At 39.8% G+C, this 13,148-nt stretch overlaps 1 protein-coding gene across 2 annotated transcripts in view; it reads right to left on the reverse strand.

The window, feature by feature from the left end:
- Positions 1-13,148, reverse strand: part of CANX (calnexin) — a gene marked incomplete at its 3' end in the record, with an annotated part of 32,119 nt that extends 18,971 nt beyond the window's left edge. For both annotated transcript variants that reach the window (XM_082650821.1, XM_082650820.1), the window contains exon 1: positions 12,991-13,148. The remainder of the gene's footprint in view (positions 1-12,990) is intronic.

Genomic DNA, 13,148 nt, shown 5'->3' on the forward strand with positions numbered 1-13,148 from the left:
CAGGACTGGAAGACTAGTCAGTAAGGGTACTAAAGGGAGTGGTCTGGAATAGGGGATTCAGGTAGGGTTTAGTGAGGCAAAGTGCAACTGCAGAACAGCTAGCCCTGGTTGGTGGACCAAAGATCCTGGGAAAGGAGGCATCTGTGTGGCGGAGGCAGAATGACCCAATGAAAGGAAAACAGTTTTCAGGTAGCAGAAGGCTACCATCCCTGTCAAGAACAACAAAGGGATAGGGAGTCTCCAGCAAACTTCAGGAAATGCACTTCGCTCCACCACCGTTTCCCCTACACCCTGAGTTGCAGGACCCAGTTTTTCAGAAGTCTTAGGCACATATCTGTTAACTTTCGCATTATCCAGAGGTTTGTAAAGCTGTGGAGGAACCACTACTGCCAAACCATGGTAAACCGATTCTCATAGCTGTGCACTGATGATCCTAAGCCACTGCTAGTTTTACATATGCTATTTCAACATTTGTAATTTGCCAAGACTCCCGAGAAATTGCTACAGCAAACAGGTCTAGTCCCAAGAGCCACTATGAAGCCAGCCCAAACATTTCAAGTTTTGTTAAAGACCTGGTCACACTTACAAATAATTCAAGACAATATATTTTAAGGTGATATTAATTCTCTGCTTCATTAATGAAAATCCAATATTACCAAGAAACAAAATCCACCCTCATTTCAATCCTCCTACCCACACTCCTTCTATCAAATGGAGTCCAAAAAGGATGTTGCACTATTACGCTCTCCAGATGAAAACACAGGAGAAATTTTAAGTAATCTTGGGTTTGACAATGAGTTTTCAATACAACATCAAAAGCAAGATACATTATTTGCACAGTATATCTTTTCCAATTCTTTTACTTTCAACCTTTTTGTACCATTATGTTTTGTTTTTTTAATAAATTTTTAAAAATTAAAAAAAGCAAGATACATGAAAGAAAAAATTGGTTAAACTGAAATTTATTAAAATTTAAAACTTCAACTCTATGAAAGAAACTTAAGAGAATTAAAAAATAAAGCAAGGTAGGAGAAATATTTCCAAAATACATATCTAATAATAAACTGGTTTCCAAAATGTACGAAGAACACAACTCAACAATAAGGAAACAGGGACTTCCCTGGTGGTCCAGAGGTTAAGACTCCGTGCTCCCGGACTTCCCTGGTGGCACGGTGGTTAAGGATCCGCCTGCCAATGCAGGGGACACGGGTTTGAGCCCTGGTCCGGGAAGATCCCACATGCCGCGGAGCAACTAAGCCAGTGCGCCACAACTACTGAGCCTGCGCTCTAGAGCCCGCAAGCCACAACTACTGAAGCCCACACACTTAGAGCCCGTGCTCCTCAACAAGAGAAGGTACTACAAAGGCCGTGCACCACAACAAAGAGTAGCCCCCTACTCACTGCAACTAGAGAAAGCCCACGTGCAGCAACAAATATCCAACTCAGCCAAAAATAAATAAATTAAAAAAAAAAAAGACCCCGTGCTCCCAACGCAGGGGGCCCAGGTTCGATTCTTAGTCAGGGGACTAGATCCCACACACCACAACTAGGAGTCCGCATGCCGCAACTAAAGATCCCGCATGTCACAACTAATACCCACAACCAAATAAATTAAAAAATAAATATTTTTTAAAAATAAGAAAACCACTCAATTATAAAATGGGCAAAAGATCTGAACAGATACCTCACCAAAGAAGATATTCAGATGGCATATGAAAACATCATTTGCCATTAAGTAACTGCAAATTAAAACAACAATGAGGGCCTTCCCTGGTGGTGCAGTGGTTAAGACTTTGCCTGCCCATGCAGGGGACACGGGTTCAATCCCTGGTCCAGGAAGATCCCACATCCCGCAGAGCAACTAAGCCCATGCGCCACAACTACTGAGCCTGTGCTCTAGAGCCCTCGAGCCACAGCTACTGAGCCTGCGTGCCACAACTACTGAAGCCCGCGAGCCTAGAGCCCATGCTCTGCAACAAGAGAAGCCACTGCAATGAGAAGCCCGCACACCACAACGAAGAATAACCCCCACTTGCCGCAACTAGAGAAAGCCCGCACGCAGCAATGAAGACCCAACACAGCCAAAGATAAATTTTAAAATATAAATAAAATAAAACAAAACAATGAGATACTACTATACACCTATTCGCATGGCTAAGATTAAAAAAACTGGCAAGGATGTGAAGTAACGGGAACTCTCATTTCACTGCTGGTGAAAATCCAAAATAGTACAGCCACTCTGGAACACAGTTTGGCAATTTCTTACAAATCTAACTATAGACTTACCACAGGATTCAGCAATCATGCTCACAGGTACTTGCCCAACTGATCTGAAAGCTTACAAATGCACAGAAACTCACACACAAATGTTTATAGCAGCTTTATCCATAAGCACCCAAAACTTGAAGAAACCAAAATGTTCTTCAGTAGGGGAATGAATAAACAAACTGTAGTACACCCATACGATGGAATATTGTTCAGAAATTAAAAGATGAGCTATCTAAAATGAATCACTTTGCCATACAGCAGAAATTAACACAACATTGTAAATAAACTATAAACTATACTTCAATTAAAAAAAAAAGAGCTATCAAGCCAAAAAAAGACTTGGATGAATCTTTAATGCCTATTGCTAAGTGAAAGAAGCCAGTCTGAAAAGGTGACATGCTATAGAATTCCAATTAGATCACATTCTGAAAAAGGCAAAACTCTAGATACCAAAAAAAAAAAAAAAAGTCTGGTAGTCAGAGGTTTAGGGGAGGGGGTCAGGTTGAATAGGTAAGCACAGGGGACTTTCTTAGGCAGTGAAACCATTCTGTTATGATGCTATAATTATGGATACATGACACTATCCATCTTTCAAATCCCATAAAACTTTATAGCACAAAGAATGAATCTTCATGTATGAAAAAAATTTTTTTAATATATTTTTAAAAACTTATTTTATTTATTTATTTTTGGCTACATTGGGTCTTCGTTGCTGCACACAGGCTTTCTCTAGTTGCGGTGAGGGAGGTTACTCTTTGTTGCAGTGCGCAGGTTCCTCATTGTGGTGGCTTCTCTTGTGTGGAGCATGGGACCTAGGTGTGCAGCCTTCAGTAGTTGTCGCACGCAGGCTCAGTAGTTGTGGCTCGCGGGCTCTAGAGCACAGGCACAGCAGCTGTGGCACACTGGCTTAGTTGCTCGGTGGCATGTGGGATCTTCCCGGACCAGGGCTTGAACCTGTGTCCCCTGCACTGGCAGGTGGATCCTTAACCACTGCACCACCAGGGAAGCCCCATGTATGAAAATTTTAAAAAATCATTGAAGAGGTTGAGTGATCCAAGGATGGCACACAGGATGTGACAAAACAATCTAACTGTATTACAAACATACAAAACAACCTCACTGAATGGGGTGGAGGGAAAAGATGTTAACCTAAGTAACTCTGGAAATGAGTGGAGTCTGTAAAACCAGACTGTACAAAAGCACTGCTCAAGTTGAGTAAGTTGTTTCACATGAATATACAGGTTAAGAATTCGGATACTGCTATATATGTATATCAAAATTTAACAACTAAATAAATGGATTGTGGGAGCCACTTTCAGTGTTGGGTGTGTGAATTTTACAGATAAGCAAGGGAAAGAGGCTAAAATAATCCTCATGGTAATGGGCGAGAGAGACTATAGTATGAATTCATGTTTATCTTAATATACAGAGGATTACACAGAGAAGTATTTATAGATACGTGCATATATACCAGTTAGTATACACACATATATTTCCTTGCTCTGTCAGCTAAGAGGGCATACAAGAAACTGCTACACCCCAGTAGCAATAAATACACCTAGTAGCAAGGATCTTGGTTTCCAATATCATCTCGAATAAAAGGAAACAGTGTTCCTTGGCTGACTCTAGGATTAGGGCAGGAAATATACAAGACGAGCCTGGAGCATCTTGTGGTGCCCGAAAGGGAAGTGTTCAAAACAAAAACAGAACACCCACAGTGATGGGGACTATGTCAAAAGAACACAAGAAAAAGCAATGGCCAAAGCTGGAACAATACAAGCAACAAAATAAGTGGTACTGGATTATACCTCAAATTATAAAATAAATGCCCATGAATCTACACAATACAAATATATTATTGAGTAAATAAATAAATGAGGAAGAGACAAATTTCCCATGAAGAAATATTCCAAGTAACAGATGTAGATACTCCACTGTCAAGGAGGTGGAACGTAACCCCCCACTCCTTACGTGTGGGCTACACATAGTGATATTGATATCCTTCCAAAGAGCACAGTATGGAAAGGGGGAAAAACAAGAACTTTACAGTGGAGAAACCTAGCAAACACTACCTCAGCCAGCTGATCAAGGTCAACATCCAAAGTAATAGGTCATGTTGATAGTATGTACCCTTGATAAAATATGATGAAAACAGTACTTTAACCTCTGTGGTCTTCTTCCCAAAAATCCATATTCCCTCTCGTCATGAGAAAAACATCAAAGAAATCCCAACAGAGGGACATGCTACAAAATAATCTGACCAGTAGTCCTCAAAATATGTCAAGGTCATCAAAAAACAAAGAAAATCTAAAAAACTGTCACAGCCAAGAGAAGCTTAAGGAGACATGATGACTAATGTAGTGTGGTATCATGGAACAGAAAAAGGGCAGCAAGTAAAAACAAAGGAAATCTGAATTAAATATGGGCTTTAGTTGGTAATTATTTATCAATATTGGTTCGTTAATTATAATAAACGTACTATACTAATGTTGTTAATAATGGCAGAAACTGGGTATGGGTTATATGGGAATACTCTGTACTATCTTTATAATCTTTTTGTAGATCCAAAACTATTCTGTAAAAATTTTTTTTTAAAAAAGATGTTCCATTATTATGCACCAAATGTGACTGATTTGCCAAAAACCAGTTATTGGCAGAATCAGGATCAGAGGCCAAGTCTCCTGTCTCCCAATACCTTACTTGGTAATTCTATACTGGTTTTGTCTTAGAAACACAAAATAATTTTTCACATTTTAGTGTCTAAAAAGATTTCAGAAGCTTTTTTCTCCCTTTAAAACCCTTCATTTGGGGACTTCCTTGGTAGCACACTGGTTAAGACCCCATGCTCCCAATGCAGGGGGCCCAGGTTCAATCCCTGATCAGGGAACTAGATCCCACATGCATGCCACAACTAAGAGTTTGCATGCCACAACTAAGGAGCCCACCTGCTGCACATAAGACCGGGCACAACCAAATAAAAATAAATAAATATTAAAAAAAAAACCCTCTTCATTTGTCTTAACATTTACAGACTCCTAAGCAGAGAGCGTATTTCTCTGTTGTCACCCACTATTTCTAGGATTATCAATAGGAAATACGTAACAAGTAGCTCAGCAACAAAGCAATAATGCTTTTAAAAAACAAATAGCACATCTCCCCCACCCCCAACTTGCCCAAAGCCACAGAGCAAGTGATTCCTAGATCCAGAATGCTCAGGAATAAAAGTGAATAAAGAAATTAGGTACCTTTAAACCGAGTAACTTTCCAGCAGTAAATAAACATTTACTACATTTTCTAAGTCTCTTCTACTTCACAGTTCATGCTCACTAAGCTACATTAGCTCTTCTAGTACAGGATTTCTCATATTCCTGAATGCCATTATAGCAGTTTCTCCCATACTTTTACTTTCTGCTTGAAAGCCATCATTTTCTTGGAGCACTTCATTTCCTGGTTTTCTTCCAAGAGCCATTTTCTCGCTCTAATTTTTTTATCACTGCAAGACCGTTACTCTACAGCAGTGCCCCTTTGAGCTAGGGTGCAAATGCTGGGTGGATGTCTAACTCATGACTAAGCTACTTAATGCCACAAACTGTCCCACAGTAGGGCCATTTAAATTCCTGTCTTGGCCAAATTACAAATTACTTACAAGCATAGACCTCCAGAAGAGCCAGCAATTAAAAATCAAAACCACGAACAAGAAAATCTTTTAATATTTATGAGTCTACTGAAGTGAACTTTTCTTTAAAATACCTTAAGTTATATGTAAATTTGAGTTTTTAACTAGAGCAAAGCCTAAGTCAATAAAACCAATACTATGAGGGCCAACACTATATAGTCCAAGTTCTGATTTCTGTTGATCCAGAACTGATCTACAAATAAAACTTACAATTTCTAGGTTCTAGAGAAGTGAACAGACTGCACTTCCTTCAAATACTCATCAATAAATCTCTCAACTGGACTTTATCTTTTTTTTTTTGGCCGCACTGCACAGCTTGCAGGACCTTTGTTCCCCCACCAGGGATCGAACCCAGGCCCCAGCAGTGAAAGCACTGAGTCCTAACCACTGGACCACCAGTGAATTCTCTCAACTGGACTTTTAATAAATGCTGGGTGGCAGAGTTCAAGACTGTTTTCTGGCAGTCACAAGACTGAACTGTCGGAATTCTGCGTTACAAAGGGTTAAAGGAGAATATATATGATGCCCATCAGAAAACCCAGCACATGTTAGAAACTAAATGAATGTTTGCTGATAGTGGTCAATTCCATGAGTGTCAACTAGTTACTAAGGATTAAAAAAAAAAAGTCTCTGACCTTCAGGATCAATCTATATAGGGTGTCCTTAAAGTCTGGAAACATAAAAAGTATTTGCCCATGTTTTCAGAGTTTATGAATATTCTGTAGTATTAGTTCTATTAATCAAATGTTGGGGGTTTTAGGGGGATAATACCAAAATAAACTCATAACCTTTTATCTAACTAGGAAAAAAATGTGCATAGGTATGTTAGTACTACTTAACGCTCTAGCTTGAGTATTTTCCTTCTATTAAAAAAAAAGTCAAACAAGTAAAAATTTCAAAAATGAATTAGTGTCATGATAAAATTGCACATAACTATGTACACACAAGGGCATATAAAACCTGGAGAAATCTGAATAAGGTCTTTAGACTGTACCAGTGCAATTGTTTCCTAGTTTTGATATTTTACAATAGTTATCTATCTATACTACTATTGGGGGAAGCTGGGTGATGGGTACAAGAGACCTCTCTGTACTATTTTGCAACTTTCCGTGGGTCTATAATTATTTCAAAATTAAAATCTTCTTTTAAAAAATTTATTACTGATCAGTATAGATGGTTCTTTAGACTTGATCAAAGTTGTCTAGAAAACAGCTTTAAATTCTAAAGCACAGAAGTACAGAGGAAGACTCAGAAATGAGTTGGATTAGAAATATGAACCCCTTACTCCCTTCCTTCCAGTTAATAAGTGTTTTGTTTTTAATAATAAAATATAATTATCAACCTATATCCAAGTCAGAGAAGCTCTACCCTCTGGGATCACATAGACAAACGTACACAAAGCCAAGAAAACAGGAGCTAAACATATGCACATTTGTAATATATATTTATAAATAATATAAATGATTTCTGACTTGCTTCTCAGTTTCCCAAGGACAGAGCAAAAAGCCCAGTTCTCAAAATCTGAGTCAGAAGGATTTTTCAAGAGAAACTAATCTACTCACTTTTAATGTTTCAGTTCACTCTTTTAACTTTTCAAAGAGTGAATTTATCTTGAATTCTAGAGATGGAAGTTTTCTATTTTAAAAACTGATGATTCAGAAAATGAACTCCTTATACAAAAGGCAGTATGGTATATGTGATGGTGTAAACTGTCAAGTCAGAGAAAGCTGGGTTCTAGACTTTCCTGATCCTCTTTGTGGCCTTGGTCAGCTTACTGAATTTCCATGAGTCTTTCTTCCCTATTTTATAATGTAGCTAGTAGTATTAGTGGCTCGAAGGCTTGCTGTGAAAATATAAAAAAATACAAAGTCTATCAGAGTCCAGTACTTCATAGGAGTTCCCAAATGGTTTATTCTTTGATACAAAATTAGTACAACCACAGTGAATACATTTTCAATTCCCAGAATGGGCCAAAAGGTGTAACTGTGCCCGTACACCTCCTATATTTCAACAAAGCTGAATGATTTTATGTAACAAGAAACACTAGCTTTCCTCTGATTATACTCTACGATTTCGTCTTTAACTCTTCCTTGCAACGGTGTATATACAATCATAGCATTTGGACAGGGAAATATCCCTATTTATCCGTGATTTTCTTTTTTCCTGCTCTTCCACCAATTTTCTTTATGAATTCTCCCAAATTTAACTTATTTTTGGTTAATGATAATTCTGTTCTCAACACACATTCTAAAAAAAGTCCATATTATTTTACTATACACATTTAATAATGTACATGAGACTTCAACTGAACACAAAATATTCTATTTAATGGAAACAAATTTTAACAAATCCAAAATTGATCAACTTTAGGAATGGGCAAACACTAAAGAAATATTACATTTGTCACCTCTCATTGGCAGAATCTTTATGCTCAGTAAGGGTCCATTCAGAAAAAAAATCTTTAAAACAAAGGGAGGCTCAAATTATTTTAAAATTAAATTTAAACTTTAATATTTTCAAGTTAGTCTAGTTTTGCATCTATTTTCTTAAAAGATACCGGTCTACGGTTTTCTTATGAAGTCTTTGTCTGGTTTTGGTATCAGGGTAATATTGGCCTCATAGAATGAGTTGGAAAGTGTTCTCTCTTGTATTTTTGGAAGAGTTTGTGAAGGACTAGCGTTAATTCTTCCCTAAGTATTTGGTAGAATTCACCAGTGAAGCCATTTGCTTCTGGGGTTTTCTTTGTAAGACTTTGTTTCTTAAAAGTAGTTAGGAAATTTCACCTCTAATTCCTTTAATCCATGAGAAATTAGAAAGAGGAACAGAAGGAATCCCACAGAAGGGATTATTTGTCTCAAGAGGGCTGAGGAAGTTCCTTTCTATTCCTAGTTTGTTGAGTGCTTCTATCACGAAAGGGTGTTGCACTTTATCGACTGCAATGATCATGCGGTTTTTGTCCTTTATTAATGCAGTATATTACATTCTTTATTATAGTTTGGTGAACCAACCTTACATTTCTGGGATAAATCCCACTTGGTTGTGGTGTATAATTTTTTTTTTTTAATTTTTAAATTTTATTTATTTACTTTTGGCTGCACTGGGTCTTCGTTGCTGCACGCGGACTTTCTCTAGCTGCGGCAAGTGGAGGCTACTCTGTTGCAGTGCGCAGGCTTCTCATTGCTGTGGCTTCTCGTTGCAGAGCACAGGCTCTAGGTGCTCGGGCTTCAGAAGCTGTGGCACTCAGGCTCAGTAATTGTGGCGCACAGGCTTAGCTGCTCCGCGGCATGTGGGATCCTCCCAGACCAGGGCTCGAACCCGTGTCCCCTGCATTGGCAGGCCGATTCTTAACCACTGCGCCACCAGGGAAGCCCTATAATTCTATATGTTGCTGGATCCCATTTGCTAGCATTTTGAGGATTTTTTGCATCTATTTTCTTAAGGGATACTGTTCTATGTTTTTCTTTTCCTGTGAAGTCTGTCTGGTTTTGGTATCATGGTAATATTGGCTTCATAGAATGAGTTGGGAAGTGTTCCCTCTTCTATTTTTTAGAAGGGTTTGTGAAGGATTGGTGTTAAAACCATTTGGTTTGGGGCTTTCCTTTGTGGAATTTTACCTCTTAAAAGTAGTTAGGAAATTTCACCTCTAATTCCTTTGATCCACGAGAAATTAGAAAGAAGAACAGAAGAAGTGGCCTAGCTGGTGTTCTAGGTTTCTGGGGGGGGGAAAAAGATTTTTATTTTTTGGCCATGCCGCATGGCTTGTGGGATCTTAGTCCCCCAACCAGGGATCGAACCCCGGCCCCCTGCAGTGGAAGAGCCAAGTCCTAACCACTGGACTGCCAGGGAATTCCCAAAAGTGATTTTTTTTTAAAAGGCAGTGTGTAATAAAAAATGAGGCAGTCTTTCTTTCATGTAGGCTATCCATTCATCTATTAATATACCCTTTTATTTTTTAAATATATTTATTTATTTATTTATTTTGGCTGCGCCAGGTCTTAGTTGCAGCACGCAGAATCTTCGCTGCGGCATGCGGGATCTTTTAGTTGTGGCATGCATGTGGGATCTAGTTCCCTGACCAGGGATCAAACCCGGGCTCCCTGCATTGGGAGCACAGAGTCTTAATCAATGGACTACCACGGAAGTCCCAATATACCCTTTAAAAATGTTAAGTCTTACCTTAGGTTGTCTAATTTAACCCTCAGAAGAACCCCAGGAAGTTCTATCATCCCCATGTGACACATGACAAAACTAAGGCTAAGAGAAGTTACATAAGCTGTCCAAGGTCACAGTTAGGCGTAGAACATAGAATAGTGTTATGAGCAGGAACTCAGAAGTCACAATCCCTAATCAGCTACTTAATAACTTCAGGGCCTCAGTTTCTTCATCTCTAAAATGAGAATAACAACACTATGTACTTCTTAGGATTGTTATATAAACAAAATGCATGTTAAGTGTTTATGTCAGTACTTGGCTTACAGTAAATGCAACATTAGCAGTGATTTCTACTATTACTAGGTATTGCCCAGTGACACCATTTAACTTTTGATGGTTCTAAAACGCTGAGTTTTAAGGCAATAAGAAATTTGAAGTCTTAGATTGAAAAGGAACCACTTAAAAGGAATTTGATTCCAGTCGCAGATAACCATTTTAATACTACTACTTTCTGTCCCTCTGATATTACTACATGTGCATCTAGTCAAAATATAGAAGCACTTAAAGGGGGAAAAAAGTACATAAAATTCAAAGTGGTCTTTATTGTAAATGATCATCCACTTAAAAACAGATATATACTACTGCCTAGTTTACAGTTTTCAATTTTGCTTTTCACTGACAGGAACATTAAAATCTATTTTTCCATAGCACATTCTTTTCTCCTATAAACTAAGTAGGTTTAAGATGTGGATACGAAAACATTGCTGAAGATTCTAAATTATTTAAAAAACAAAATTCTCCAAATAATTTTCACAGCGCACAGTGGAGCTTAATTTAAAGGCACATCTGTTTTAGTTAACAAAGCATTCAACATACACTTTACTGACAAAGTTCTACGGTAAGCTATATAGGTTATAACTATGTTCAGGCACTTTTATTATTTCCAAGGAGTTGTTATGAGCTGCCAATTCTTCTATTTGCACAGTTCACTATGCCATTCAAAGTAATTTCATGTTCACCATCTTATTTGTCCCTCCTGGTAAGGTATCCAGGGCACTCTTCATTCCCATTTTAAAGAGGTGGAAACCAATGTAGTTCATTAAGCTAGTTACCATGCTGGGCCTGGAATTCAAATCTCTTGAGCCTGCATTTATGCTTACCAACTGTCACTTCATCCCCTTAAGCTATCTCTCAGGGCAAAGTGAACTCTGTAACTGAAAGGATGCAAGAGCATGATTGCCAAAACTGCAGCAACAACTTCCGTCAAAACGTTTACCCCTCGAGGTCCTTGAAAGATAATGTGCTGGTTGAAACTGCTGAGTTAAGATAGTAAGGTAGGGAGGGATGCTAACACCCATTATCAGATAGGTCAGAAAATTTGTTTGTTGTGCGACACATTTACTCCAATACAAAGTTCATTCTGGCCATCTCATAATCCAGTTCCCCCGCTTATTTGCTTGTGTATCCTGGGTGGTGCACAGAACTCCCCACACCATCTTTTACCTCTGCTCTAACTATAGCAAATGTACAATTCAGCAGTGATTTTACTCATGGCCCTTAAACAGCACTGTCAAAAGACTGAGATACAGAATGATTTTAAGATCAATACAGTTCCTCCCTTAAAAGAAACTAAACCAAAACAAATCAAATCCTCCCAACCCACCAACTCTACTTATTAAAAAATTAAGCAAAATGTTCCATTTCTTAAATTAGAGGTAAAGAGCCTAACTGTGGCTCACCTTTGTCCTCTCAACCTTTTAATATTCAGCTCAGTTTAACTTCCTTCAGCCAGCATTCACTTGTGTCATGCCCAGCAGTTAATCCACTAAATCAGTTTCTTCCTCTATCTCCATAAATGTGACTTTAGGTCCCAGGGCTTAATCAACTCAAAAAGTAGGATGCCGGTGTAGTGGACCAACATCATTCAGACCATAACAATTTATTTCAATCGTTTATCAAGCAGTTAAAGTCCTTTTTTGTACACAATTTAATTCTAACAACTCCACCAGGTATTATACCCATTATTTGGAGAGAACTGGGGCACAAAGGGGAAGTAAACTGTCCAAGTTCACATAGCAACAAATTGCTGATGAAGGACTTGAATCAGGGCTTAGCCTTAACAACTACACCAAATCTGCCTCAACAGTAATTCCAACGTGATCATAAAATTAATCGCATGACCTTGAGCCAATCATTCAGAGCTCTGGGCCTCAGTTTCCTCCACTATAAAACAACCTGCCCACAGAGAGCTTTTGGGAGCTTTCCTGCTTTAAAAATCCTGTGAATTTACTAGTTTACTTACTCCCCATCCCCGAATAGATGTAAATGTTAGGACTGAAATTTTTCAACCACTGCGTGTTCTAGCACATTCTTCATACTCGTCAGGCTACCAGAGTCCAGTCTTCACTTTGTGGTTTTAATTTTCAAATACTGGACCTGTAATGCTAATCCTAAACATTCTCTCTCGGCCCACTATCACCCTTCCCCACTACTAGGGATACCGACTAGGCCCGGTCCTATTCCAGACCTTTACCCGGTTACACCAGAACACCTCGCAGCTTCACAAGCAGCCAACAACAGGCTTAAGAAAGCCCTAGAAGCAAAGCCAGAAGGAGAAGTTAGCTTCCCAGAGGTCAAGAGAGGCTCTAGGGCACCTGCCACGCCTCCCGACCCCGCCGGCGCGGCTTGGGCCTGGCTACCCAACTCAGGCGGCCCAGGTTCGGGCATCGCCCTTCATGGCCCGAGCGTCCGCCTGGGCCTGAGCTCTCGAAACCCAGCCGGACCCCTCGGCCCCGGCCACGCCCGGCTCCTCGGGCCCTCGGACGCGGCGCCGCGTACCCAGGCCCCCAGGGGTCCTCACAGGCCCGAGAACACGAGCAGGCCTCCCGTCTCACCTCGAGCCTCAGGGGGACCGCCGGCGGCGCCGCGTCTCCTCCCGCCCGCACACCCGGCCCCGCGCTGCAGTAAAGACAGCGGCTGAGGCAGCACAACCGTCACGTGCTGCTGAACCAAGAGGCCTTGACTACCGCGACCGCCGCGCGAGCGAGCCCCA

This window comes from Grampus griseus (assembly GCF_964374135.1).
Source record: "Grampus griseus genome assembly, chromosome: 3".
In the NCBI taxonomy this organism is placed as follows: Eukaryota; Metazoa; Chordata; class Mammalia; order Artiodactyla; family Delphinidae; genus Grampus; species Grampus griseus.